This window comes from Symphodus melops, assembly GCF_947650265.1.
Source record: "Symphodus melops genome assembly, chromosome: 10".
Classification (NCBI taxonomy): Eukaryota; Metazoa; Chordata; class Actinopteri; order Labriformes; family Labridae; genus Symphodus; species Symphodus melops.
In genome coordinates, this window is record NC_136700.1 from 5,619,342 (window position 1) to 5,633,641 (window position 14,300).

Genomic DNA, 14,300 nt, shown 5'->3' on the forward strand with positions numbered 1-14,300 from the left:
AGAGCTAGAAGATTTTAGCGTGCTACTGTATAAGGTGCTGTTTGGAAAAATGCTTGTTTTCCATCTAACCATACAAAACTGGACCCTTTGGTAGAGATTAAAGTGTTTGTTTCTCTGTTCTGTTCTTGGTGGTCTGAATAACGTTGGCTGGCTATAAATAAACATTTTTGATCCTTTATTCTGTCAACATTCTTATTGTCATCTTATTTTAGGCCTTGACAAGCAGGTCTTAGTTTGAACAACCTGCTCATACAAAAGAAAGGAGGGCACCTCACGTCTTATCATGGAGAATCATTGGAGGCTGAACTTGCTGCTCTGCCACGCTAGCATAGCAAATAAGGGTCTCTAAGGAGCCATGAAAAGCTGCTGGAAAGTGTCACTGCTTATAAACCGGGAGCTCAGGAGAGGTGTTACTCTGCAAAGAGCTGAGAAGTGAAACTGCAAAGCTGCAATTTGACAAGCAGGTTCAATCTCAGTGATACTCAAGTGGCTGCTGACTGTGATTGTTAGCCACAAAAACTCTAATGGTTTCACTTGTGTTGCTAATAATGCTCGAAATATTTCCAGCACTTACTTGGACGGCATCAGAGATGCAGTTATCCAGTTTGTCGATCCCGTGGAAATTGTTCTGCAGTCGACATGCGTTTGTGATTAAAACTATTCCATTAGCATATTGGAGCACTGTTCCAACTAATGAAGATAATTTCACCCATGCCCACACATGCCCCAAATCTGTGCTTGGTTGCAGCCTACAGTAACAGCTGAGAGGATAGAGTTTGACTCAGACAGATGAATGAGCAGATGTGAGGTGACAGTGTGCGACCACAGGTGAATCTCATGATGAGGATATTATGGAAAAACAACCTAGTTCCACCCAGGAATAATAAAAGAGCCTCTCCTTCAACAATGAAAGGCATTGTTCAATTGTCCGACACACAAAACAAAACGTTGGATTGATTATATTTCAATTCTATTTCCTGTCCGTCTATGTTTCTATTTGCTGTGTATAATTAATGCTCAAATTGAGCGCTTGCCAATGGTACATATGGATGTGTACTTAAAAGAGCAGTAGAAAATATCTTAGCTTTAGATATTATCATGGTTAAGCTCAGTATATAATAGTTATAAGGCAGATGCAGGGGCACAATGCATATTCATCATACTTAGACTGTAACTGTACATATACTGGGGTTTAAGCTAACAGCAGATTTCCAAACAGATGGTAACAGAGTGGCTTATTTTGTTTAATGAGGCCTAAATGTTCTGTATCCACTTAGCTGTACTGTATGTCGGCTTGAATGGAAGGTGTGATGCTACTGTAAATAGGCCATTATGATCACATATGAAGGTTTTATTGTATGTGCTGTGATGGGTTACTTTAGTGAGCTTCAAGGAGAGAGCTTTTCTATGACTTTCTGGTACAGCAATCGTTGCTGCTCTGAAGGTTAACCCTCATTAAACAGTGGTGTATAATCTCTAAACTCTATAATTATATAACAGATAGCAGAACAAGTATTTGTGTGTCTCTAGTCTTTTATCATTTGTAGTCCTAAGTTGTGTCTCTATAAGCAGACATTTGAAGAATTCCTCACTAAGCTCATGAGTCTGTCATTGCATTAGATAATAGCCAAACCACATGTATGTTTGTTTCAAATCCCATTCTTTTACTGTTGAACAAGCTCTTTGCAGTTGTGACCATATTTAAACAAGAAGGTATATATGGATCCCACACCTCCTAGTTTGATTGACAGATCAATGTGGAGGTAGCAATGTCTTAAATAATACCCTTACGTATGTTACTCGTACACTTGTACATTAACATACTCTCAATTGGCCCATGGTATTTCAAAATGATCGTCATGTCACTTGCTAAATGACTTCTAATCTAGTTTGACCCTGATCGGTTTGACCCTGATAAGAAAAAGCCTTGCTTTTCTAAAGTAATATATCAGAAGTAGTATCTTTTCCCTAAATCTATATCCAATTAAACTTTTTTTTTTGCAGTGTGCGTGCTACTTGCTGTCCATAATAAAAATAAAATCCCTTTATGCATTTTCCTATCCTTAGATTACTGCCACTTCTTCTAAATGTTGAATGATTGCATGATTTGTTATAGCCTTGGTCACCAACATTGTCCACAATATATGGCCACATCAATGAGTGTAAATGTTCTAATACTGTGGAAAAAATGTCAGTATGTTGTGCATGTATATTTTTCCAAAGCACATTTTGAGGAAGAGCAAAAAATCACCTTTCTTTTTAAAATTCCAATTTCATCACAATACTTTTGTTGGCATAAGCCCCCTACTCAGTAAATCCAGACAAGAGGCAGAGGGGGCGGCTTTATCCTCACCCTCGTCCCATTGGGATGACAAGCTGCCTTTGTTATCTCACACCCAACATCAAACTCCTGATCTCAATCATTGCCTTTTTTATCTGTCCATGCTGTGAGAGCACAATACTCCCCCACGTCACCCCAACTGCTCCAACACTGCTCCTCAGATTAGAGAACTCGCCAGCTCTGCTTTATCTACCACTGTTCCCAACCAAACAAAATTGGCTCCAGAAGGGAGTGGGAAGGAGAATTACGAGGAGACGAGACAGGCTGGCTTTATCTTAATCAGCAGCAGACATTAAAAAGTTACACAGAATTAGTTTTTCTCGCTCCTCTCTGACTGAGGTCGTTAAGGTTAACACTGAAAAGAAGGGACAGGATGTAGGAGAGATTTGTCTCTGTGTGAAGTACATGACTTCAAGGACAGCTTGAATCGAATACACCTGCTAAAACATGGAGGAATAAGCACAAGAGAAAATAATACTATGCTTTACAGCAGTGTCTGTTTTGTTTCTGATGTCTGGGGCTTCTATGTAACTAGTGCTGTTTTGTTGTTAAATGTCAATTTCATAACTTGGAAACTTTGCTTTATTCATATCCTCACCACAGACTGCAGGGGCGTACAATTCTCTGTGTTAAGATGTGTCAAAATCCTTTAACATTCATTCTTGTTTAGAAGTCAGCTCCATTATTTGCTTGGCATCTGACTAAGTGATTACATAACACTTGCTCCCTATTTACTGTAACCATTGGAACATCTGACACAGGCAGCAGGTTAAGCTCGTCAGGGATGTGGGGACGTGCATAGAATGAGCTGTGACGAAGCTGAAGATGTACACAACTGTTAGAACTGACATCAGATCACTTTGGAATATCCGGTATTCATGTCTGTTAATAAACAGTACGGACAATAAAGCATGTTAATGCAAATAAAAACATATGTAAACATTAGACTTAGAATGTGATTTTAATTGGTTGACCCCACATCTGGATAAGGTTTGTCCAAAGTAACTTTCAGGGAACATTATCGGCACACTGTTAATAAGCGAATGCATCAACAGCTTCGTGATCAAAATAAACTCTTAGTTCATTTATTTTCTGTGTCCTCAGTTTGGGTTTGAGTTGGTCTGATTGATTAAAAGGTGTGATCTTTGGTTCGTAGAGAAGGTTGACATAGCCACGTTTATCGCAAGCACATTATAACACACGGACCAGACTGTTTTAAATAAATGTTTGATATTTACTTTTCCTCTGTAATGATCCTGCCTATTGTTTTCACTGGCTATGCCTTGTCTGAGTAAAACATTTGGTTGACTGAATAGAAAGTTGTACGATCATTGTTACCTTTTTAAGGGAAGAAAAACAGTGCAGTTTAAAATAGACTTCACTTACAAAACATTACCAGCTGCACAGTTTAAAACAGAAAACGTGTGTGAACTAGCATGTTCAAGGTGACCCATTATAATACTCTCACAGCTTAGAAAAGGGGGCTGGCACTAATTTGTTGTTGTTTGCCACGCCAATTGCCTTAATAAATACTTGACTGTTTTTATTTTTGGCTGTTATTATGATTTGAGGCTTTTTGGTAAAACAGTTTCCATAAGTTAATAGTTTCACTGCCCTTGACCTGGGACCAGTGAATCCATCTCGCTGCATGTCCCTAATGTACATATTGAGATCCAATCATATAGGCTGGCAAAACAGTGATAACAAGACTTGTTAATACTAAGACCTGTGTAAAGACCCAGGATCTGATGTCATTATCGATAAAGAACCTATTTCATACCACATTTTAATATCAGCTGGAAAGGAAGTTTATATTAAGCATATATACTTTCCAGACGGTCTTTAAATAACTTAATGATAGCCTTTTTCTTGTTAGTGGGTGAGTCATATGAATCACTTTATTGCAATAAATGTAAGCTTTTTTTTGTATAAAAGGCAGTTTTTGATCATGTGCCGCATACTATACATTTCATTAAAACAAATTCCATGAAAAAGAGGGAGAGTGTCGATGTCCCTCCGGCCAGGGTCCAAAAAGATGGACTTCAAACATGACAGCGAAGGGCATGGGTTATGGACAGTACCAAGTCCCTCATCAACATTTTGATTGAAACCATAAGACAGTGACAGATTCACTGTGACCTTGACCCTAGCTGACATGATGGGTGAGCCAGTCACAATGCCTCACCCATGACGAGCTCTCGGCACCCTCAAAGAGTCAACCTTAAGTGGCATGGTTCTCTTTCCCTCGTTGTCATTAGCTGAAAACACAGCCTAGCAGCAGCACTGCAGCTTCTCTACTCATCCTCCAAAACTCCGTTCTCTTTAACCCCTCACATCAAACCTCCCATTTGGCCTAATTTTCCCATGAGCTTCATGTATTAATCAAGCCCAAGGCGTGATTGACAGGAGTTATCACCAGTGGATCAGCTCAGCACTGCCTATCTGGACCTTTCTGTCTGACTCGGAGACTATCGGAGCTCCTGCTATCTCTTGCGCCTGTAGCCAGTGTCTACCATGAGGAAGGGCTGCTACATCTGTGGCTCTCTCTTATCTCTCCCATTTTTAAACATCCCACAATCAAAGAGCCTGTAGCATTTCCTGGCTAATTGCCAGAGGATAATAAATTGCAGGATCCCTGAGCACCCCCATCCTCTCTGTTCACCTCTTTCTCTGGCGCTTGCCGTTACTCATCGGCAGCAGGTAGCTAATAATCTGCTTTACTGCCACCGCACTTATTCGCCTTACTGTAAGCACATCCAGGATTCAGTTACATGTCGAGTGACCCACTTTAATGAAAACTGTACCTGAATCCGTACAACACATCAAACAAAAAATTATACCAAGCATCATTAGGCTACACAGGAGCTCGACCCGCCAAGATGAAATTTCAGCGCTGAAACAGAGTTTTCATTTCAAGATATTGGTCTCTCTCATTGCCCCAATTTACAGGATTACTTGCTTTTCATAATGAGCCGGTTATGTTAAACCAGATTTACTGCATTTAAACAGAAGGCATACGCGGGTGTCAATTTTGCATGACAGGATTAGTCTCATCTCACCATTTGGGTGTCTTTTTAAAAGACCGAATATTAAAACATCAGCGTATTAGGCAAGAGGCTTTCATGCAGTCTTGCTGAATGTAATACTGACGGTTGATAATTACCGGGGATACACCCTTGGTCCTCATAATGTAAGGCTTAATTATTCCCTGAAAAATAAATGTTGCCTTTGGGCGACTGATGATCTCGACTCCAGTATTTCATCTAAGCCTTACCAAGATTCCCACAGTCTGTAATGGCTTTAATTCAGCATTTTTAAGCTTTCTGGTGTTCAACAACACAGTACTATTGAGGTTTATCTGTGTCAGGATGTTCTCCGTGATCATCAATTGCACAGGTCCAATCAGTGTGACAGTTTATCTGTATTAACTGGTTTGAAACCTCCTATATAGAAGGCTTTACATGTATTTGATGTTTTGGCATGTGAGCTAAAAGTTTGTTTGACATTCTGCATTCAACAATGTCCATCAGATGATGTCGCTGTTTGGATGAAACACTCTGAGGTGTCAAAGATTGGCATTGTTTGGAACATTATTTGAATCATGATCAAAGCTGCTTAGAAGTGTCAGCTGATACATATGAACTGGATGCTGCTGGCTGTGAGCCCGTGTTTATTAGGTAAAAAGGATTATGATTGGCTGCTCTCAAACTACTTCATTACTGAAAGAAGATCATGTACATCATATTACTCATTCATGATTCCAAACGACTGTTCTAACTGACCTTGTATTTTTGAAATGAGATTGAACATATTTGTTAAATATATTCTTATTGTTTAGCATCACTAAAGAATCTTGAACTTGGACTAGAGTCACATTTTGGAAGTTATTCGGTTTTGTTTGACAACACAACAGGAAAGCTCATGTGAGAATACTTACATCTGTATTATTTACTTAAACTTACAAATCAAACAGAATGTCAACACAAGAAAGAGTTTTACATATCAACTCAAAACTTTAGTCTTTTTGCGTTGATTCTTTTACTAATCCAGTAAATACACTTAGTACATGAGCCTTTGCAAAATGAGTCACAACAAGTGACTTTAGCTCAAATGTTCTGGAAGTTGTGTTGCATGTATAATGGTTTGGAGACAGAATTTAAGTCTAGTGTTTGTGGATACAGTGACAGTTCATTAAAATAGGATTATATAAAGCTGCAGCATGAATATTATATACTGTATTTGTTAAGGCAAGTACTGTAATTGTTGTACTCTTCAAAACATGAAAAGAACACTTGTCAGGTGTATTGTTTATTTTATCCCCACTCTCTGTTTCTGATCATGACTAGCTTCTGGGTTACTCATGGGTTGACTTCGCATGAAAGAAACATCCTGTCACACATTTGCAGTCACACTTAGACACACATTAGTAGGGACAACACAACAGTACACAGCAGTAAACACACACTCACACAAACACAAACATGGTGCTGCCTGATACAGTCTCATACCTTTTTATTCACTGAGCAGTTTTACACAACACAAAAGTGTAGTGCCATTTCAGTTCAAATACACGACAGAAATAAACAAACCCAAATTTAGTTAAAGGCATTGACAACTAGATCCAGCTCCAGCTTTGATTTCGAAGAGTTGTCAGATCTGAAGGACTTTTGCTTCTGATTTGTGTTGCTCTGAAAAGCTCAGCTAAGTTTTAACTCTCTGAAGAATGGCCAGGCCAGCTTCAGAAGGTTTGTAATTAGGAAGAAAAGCAGGGATGCTCAGTAATTTGGACCTAAAATGTACTTTTCAAGTCATTAGCTTATAAATTATAGGAGCTAGAAGTAAGACGAGCAGTTGAGAAGGTCAAATTAGAAAATATTGTCTAAGCTATTATTTGATGACTGAAAAATCCAGCTTCACTTCTCAGATGGTTGCACATAGTTGAATGGGCCTAAACATTCAGATAAGTGATTGAATAATCATTTTTCAGAGACCTGGAGAGATCATTATTAGTTATATCATTGTCTTTATTATTTTGTTACATGCACACCTTTAAAACAAACTTGTTTTGTTTCTATATTACTGAGGAAAACTGAAAATGTGTGAATAATAAAAGAACTTGCCGGGTAACAGTAAAACAAAAACAAAAAGAAACATGATATTTTAGGGCAAGAACTTCATCTATGTATCACTAATGTGTCCCCTGGAGTATTCTCTGTTCTGTACCTGCCCTTGGGGGATCCCAGTTGTAACCCCCAGTCATCCTTCCCACCATTCCTCTGTCCCAGTCCCCCTCCCTTTTCCTCTGGGTACTAATTAATGTGTGGAGGAGGCTGAGAAGTTAACCAGCAGCCACATTTTAGCAGCATCAGTTTGTCTCCATGGCTCCTCCCAGGGCGGAAGACGTTTCTTTTGATTGCACCTGAAAACAGAAACACCTACAGTCCCTCATGTTCGCACTGGATGTTTTCCTTATTGTCTCAACTCTCTCTTATTTTACCTAAGTTTCACAGACACAAACACACACTGACACACATAAACTAGGACGTACCACAGTGGAGCTAAGACTATTCTTTTTAAAATAAAATAGGAGAAACCTAGCTGCCTCTTTTCCAGAGCAATGTAATTATAATTCAGTGCTCACATGCTATCTCTGGTATCAATCAGTCACGATTTGGCTTGAATGGAAAACAGCTTTTTATACAGTCCTGGGAGATGAAATTGCAACCATTTCACAAAATAATAACTTTATTCATAAATAACATATTGCATATTTCCACGTGTCTCATATAAAAACACATTTGCTGAGTTGGGGCAATTTGTCCAAAATGTGTCATTTAACCTCAAGCTTAAATTGACGACACACACAGAAGACACATTTCTGTTATGGAAGAAACTTGACTAAACACTAAACAGAATATATTTTAATTAATTTTTGGCTGACACCTTTATAAAAAAAGAATTGACCTAATACATTTTAATCATGGATCTACTGAACTCAACTTGGAGAATTTGCTTACATTTGCACTAAACCGTTATTCCAACGAAGGAGATGAAACGGACACACACCGTCTTTTTAAAATCACAGTAATTGACATTATGTTCATAATGATTAAAACTGTTTTCCAGCCTATGTTTATAGCAGCACTTTCCTTTTATTATTGTGACCCCAGGAAACATCACATCATAAATGCAAATGTTAGCCCTTTATTAGTTAATGGATGTTTAACATCATGCAAACACAAAGCCCCTCACTTCTGTGACTGATATTATTCACATTGTTTTGCTTTAAATAATTATTACACCAAATCAAATCATCTTCCACTGTCACTGTGATTTTGTGTTCATGCATGCAGAAGTTCATATGTATGTACAACATTTGTATCTGAGGCCAAAGAAGTGTAAATATTAGGAATAACAGACAAAGGATCATTGATTCACTCTTGATTCATGTGAATTGTTGGATCTATGGCGGCTTCAGTGAAGAATATCGCACATGAAGAATGCGACCACTTATAAAGAAAGTTGTTTGCTAATGTTTATGTATAGTGAGTGCTAGATGCATTATTGAAGTTTTACTGTTTTGTGTGTAATAAATCCTCTTGACTCCTATTATTCATTGCATAATGGCCACCATTCATCATTGAAAACACGAGGTAAATTAGCCGTTGGAACTTGGTGTTAAGCTTTTCTTGGGAAAAAAAATCATTAAAGCCCTTATTTAGTACTTCATTTTCAGTGAGAAAAGCAAAACTCAAAGTGACGTAATACAGAGACGGCATTAGCCCTTTAACAATAAGATATTTCCATACAATGACATATTGTGAACTATTGAATCAGCTACTCAATCTCATACTTTATACGCTTAACAGTACTCATGAGATAAGCCTTTCATTTCCTTGAGTCTTTTTGTTGTTGTTGGGTCACATTGTTTAGGTGAATCGTGTCTGTCTCCTCCTATTATACCCTGCCCCCCCAAAATGATAATTCAACAAGGAATGCGTCAGAATGCCTAGAATTAAAGTACTTAATTATGCATCCTTCACACATTAATCTTTCATGATGTGGGAATCAACATTCTTAATTATTCAAAACTGCAAAATGTATGAAAGTTAAATGTGAATAAGGCAGAATGGTTGAACACAGGCTCAAGCAAAGCAAAATGTATGTGGAGATGTAAAGTAGGGTTTTATATCTGAACTTTCATTTTGAGAAAACGCATACAACCGGCAAAGGAGTTGGGTTGAGAAACATGATAAATGTTGATGATGGGATGGGGGGAAAAGAAGTACAGGAAGAGCATGAGAGATCTTGAGCTGGACCAGTGGTCAAAAGATTTGGTGCTCATGTCAGCTTAAAGTGAAACTCACAACATTTTTTCAGTCAATCAGCCCTTGGTGTTCATGTTAATGCTGTCTATGCTCTTACTATTGGCTTCTAATTTGGCTAAACAGCCGAATGTAACAAACAGTGAATGCGTTTCCACTCCGCTGTGTTGTGCATGTAAATTTGTTTCAAGTTTATGTATTCTGAAGGTCCATCTGAGGGTAAAAAAACAGTGCCAAACCCTGACCTCCACCTTTGAAATCTTGTGTAGTCTGACTGAGACTTCTAGAAACAGAGTTGTAGCTGTGGCTGGAGGTCACCCAGGAAGGTCTGCTGGGATGGAAAAAGGGCTCCCAGCATGCTTACTGGCCACTGCTGCTTCCTCCGCCGGCCACCATAACAAAGACAGTGGCCTGAGCCAGCACTTGGCCTTTCTCTCTGGCTCTTGTGGGCAATCACAAACACACAGACACACACACACACACACACACACACACACATAAGCAATGTGCACGCATACATACACATAACTGTGCAAGAGAGTTGACCAAGGTTCCCCATGAGGGGCTTGGCCTGTCATCTGACGAAGCCTAACAATAGCAGTGAGCAGATGCCTAGGTTGCGGGGCCAAACAGATGGATGGGCCAAGTATCTTTGGATAAGAATCATCCTCCTAAACCATAAAGGCAGCTTGGGGTTCTGGCTGTCAGGGTGCTATGTTTTTAGATAAATTAGCACAGTAAGAGAAAAAAACAGTGGGTTTTGCAGAGGTCCAGGAACAGCTTGCAATAAGGCAGCCATAAAAAAGAGGCTAGCTTAGGGCCCAGAATCCCCACCAGTTCTAATCCGTCACCCATTGCTTAAAAGGCCAGAAGGGAGGACCAGTATCTCTCCATGAGGGGATGAAATATTAAAGCAGCCATAAACCATCAGGCTGGGCACTACAATGGTTGACAAGCTGACTTGAAATGGCCTCAAGGTTTAGGATGCCATGGGCTGTGTGACAGTAAAAACGCACATTACAGGGAAGTGTGTCAGTCCCTGATTAAAAAACAGCCCTAGAAGCCTCTTCCCCATACTTGTCTATCTTCCATCCCTTTGTAAATTTTGGCTGGTCTTCCCAGTTTCTGTGTTCTGTTTCTAAATTTGCTTATGATGTTTTGTTCTACCATATCTTTCAAGCCATAAAAATATGTAATGTTTGGAGACCAGAGGAAGAAAGCCTTCCCTTTGGTGTGCTGCTGATGCTATACCAAGCCTGTGAGGCCTGTGTTGGCAGGTAGCTGTAATTTGAGAAAGAGGATATACTGGATGTCTGACCCCTGGCTTGTCAGGCAACTCTCACAGCATATACAGTGCTGAAACTCTGGCAGTCAAACAGGGAGGGGCAGGCATGTAATGGCCCTGAGTGGAGCAGGAGAGGGTGCTTAGCCAGGGTAATTTAGGAGCAGGACATACGGATGGGATTGGGGGCAGAGAAGAGACTCAGTAGGGCAGCAGTGATTAGACAGAAGGGCTCTCTGAAGTGCAAGCAATGGAACTTGGCCATCAGAGCAGAAGGGGGGGGGGGGGGGGTGCCCACCTGGTGACATCATCAAAAGGAGCAAAGAAAGCAAGGGTGCTGACCGTAGAGTTTGGGGATTCCATAATCAAAAGGCTCTTGTGAAATCCTTATGACAGCGCTGATCATGCTTTTTGCTAAAAGCAAAGAGGACACTAGGTTGCTACGCTCAGTGAAAATGTTCCTGTGGTCAGCAATGTACAATAAAGAATCTCCAAGAGGATGAGGATGTATGAAGGTAAATGAACGCCAGCCCAAATAATGTAATGCTACACTGCTGCATCAGGCTCTGATCAAACGCCATCACCAGGATTAAAATACAGCACAAGTCATCACGCAGTAGAGGGGCAGGGAAATGAACACGGAGGTTCAAGAGGTCAGTGTTGATAAAGTGGGCAGACAATAAAGGTTCAGGAAGTTAATACAGATGATTTGAAAGCAGGGTGTTGCAGACCTATCAAACCAAGCGATGAATACACAATGCCTGAGGCTATTGAGCCCCCTGGCTCTTATTTATGTGAAGGTAAACCATAAATGGAAAAGCCGCAATTGGCACTCAGCACCTGCATGTCTGTTTGGACATTAGGTGTAATGAAAGCCACACGTCTCCTGTCTGGACAGGTTGGAAACGATGCAGCTCAAATGAACCTGCCTCTCAGTTAAATGTTTTCACACTTCACACTCCATTATGGTGGTGCTGATGTGAGCAGCTCCGTGCGAGCAGCGGGGGCTGCTGAAGTCTGTCAGCAGAGGAGAGGGGCTGGGGTCCTTGGAGTGGGAGTTGGAGAAGGGGATGGGAATGGAGCCACAGCTCATTGGGAACATCAACCTGCGATGGGGAGGACAGGGAACATGACTCATTAGGTATGGGCCTCTGCACTTCCTGTACTGAGCTGCATGTTAATGTAGAGGAGACATGGCTGAACTGGAACTCCAATTCTAGAAAACACAATGCAGAACTTCAATATTATTGCTTTTTGTTGACGCATACGGTGGATGAAACATCTCATACCTTCCAACAGTTTTGAGGTACTTTTGTCGGAAATGTATCGGGCACATTAGAAGAAAGGACCACATGATTGACTTGAACAATCTTGGATAATACATATTGTGACCATTGAAGAGCAAGTGTGCCGTGATGGAGATTGAAGGAGAATGAAAACCTTTATCATACTAATGAGGGATATTAGCCATACTTTCCAGGCTTGAACAGGGTTGGAAATTTTACACTTGACATTAATTGCCTTTCTCAAGTCCTGAAAATCTTTTTTTTTTTTACCCTCACGAGTGTCATTTTATGAGTCTGAGTCAAACATTGAGGGGGTTGGTAATGAATGTGGACAGGAGTCCGCCAGAAGTTTTCCATTTGCAAGGTTGAGATGTCAATAACAAGCTCAACAGGATGACACATAATAACACATACACACACGTGCACACACACTGTGTTTCATATAGGAAGGCAGGCATCAATTCAGTCACACTAAGTGGAGTAAAGTACTCTTTCAACGATTCCTCCACATCAAATATAAAGGGATGAACTGTGTTTAAACACCACCAAACAAAGGGGGGCTTGTTTGCTCTTGAAGGTTCTTTCTTTTCTTGGGGAAGACTAATTAGATGCTCAAGGATACATCTGATTAAACAGCATAGCTCGCTCACAATTAAGTGTCATGTGCGATTACCATGAGAGCAGTGACTGATACTTATAGCACATAACACATTTACATGTATCATTCCACTGTTCTACAAGCTCGCCTTTTCTAAAGTAGACTTTATCTCAGTGTTTGTGAAACCTTTGTTATTATTGATCGGAACAAGATGCCCTTGGTATTTTCAGACAATTTTTACAGCACAAAGAGTTTACAGTAAAATACAGCCAATACCCAATAAAACTATTCATTCACCTTGTTTGAGAAATCGATAAATGCTGATTAAGTTCTAATGATTCTTTAATCTTCTTGGTAAGGTTTGTTTATGTCATTATTTTTAAGCACTTATTGACATCTCTAACCTGGCTGAAGCTAAATAATAGTAATAAAACATGGTAATTTGTTTGCTAAAGCAGCAGGGCAGTGTAGTTTCAAACAATACATTTCAATACATGTATTTGTTTGGGACCGTTTTTGTCTCCTGGCTGACGGGGTCAATTATTGTTCTAAAAGAACATGTCATAGAGTGCACATATGTACATATTTAATCTTTTAATAGTTGTTGGTCAACATTGAGTACAGTGCACAAAAGAAATGTGAGATGAACAGACAATGCTTGTCTGTAAGATCTATTTGTTGGTCTTTTTTTAGCATTTGTTGACAGTAAAAATATGTATACTATCACTTTAGGCTTTTTTCCTTTAAGAAGTTTTACTTTACACATTATGTGTTGTTGATGGTCTTATTCAAAACAGAGGTGTCCCAGTTTTAAGCAGATTTATGTGAGATTTAGTCCCCAACTGAAGTAGGAAACATTCCCTCTGGGCAAAAACTCCCACTCACCCACGCCAAAGCGAACAACAACAACAGCTAAAAGTGAGGCCCCTTTGCAAGTTGCCTGAAGCCTTGGAAGGTTTATGCTTCATGTTGTTTAGTGTGTTGTCTGTTGTTCACCTGCAGTGATTTATGTCTGTATCCAGCTGAGTTTGTCGCTATCATTTTTTAACTTTATTCTTGGGGCACTGCAGCTGGAACAGTGAGTTCTTGCAGTGCAAGCAGGGAGTTAGACTCAAGCCAGGATGCCACAGGCCCCCAGTCTGCACCTGAGTCTGTTACAACACACTGTATTGCAGACATATGGGGTCTTGTAGACTCCTTTTCTGAAGAGGCAGCTGCTCCTGAAGTGTTTTTGATTTGACTCACACAAGGTGACCGTTTCCTTTGACACATCCTCCTGCCTTCAACAGTAAATCTCAAAGGGGTTCCTTTTGGTTTCTCCCCCATCTTGCTGCACTGGTGTTATCAGTCACCTGTTCTCTGTTTCACACAAAGCTCGCGTGGGCCTCGCGTAGTGTTTATCCCCACAGCTGTCATATCACAGGCAGAGCGTGTTTTTCCCCATCGTAATCCTGATTTACTCCTCAGT

General features: G+C 40.0%; 1 protein-coding gene across 2 annotated transcripts in view; it reads left to right on the forward strand.

Annotated features, from left to right (window-relative positions):
• Positions 1-14,300, forward strand: part of robo2 (roundabout, axon guidance receptor, homolog 2) — a 284,885-nt gene that overhangs the window by 54,310 nt on the left and 216,275 nt on the right. The window lies entirely within an intron of this gene.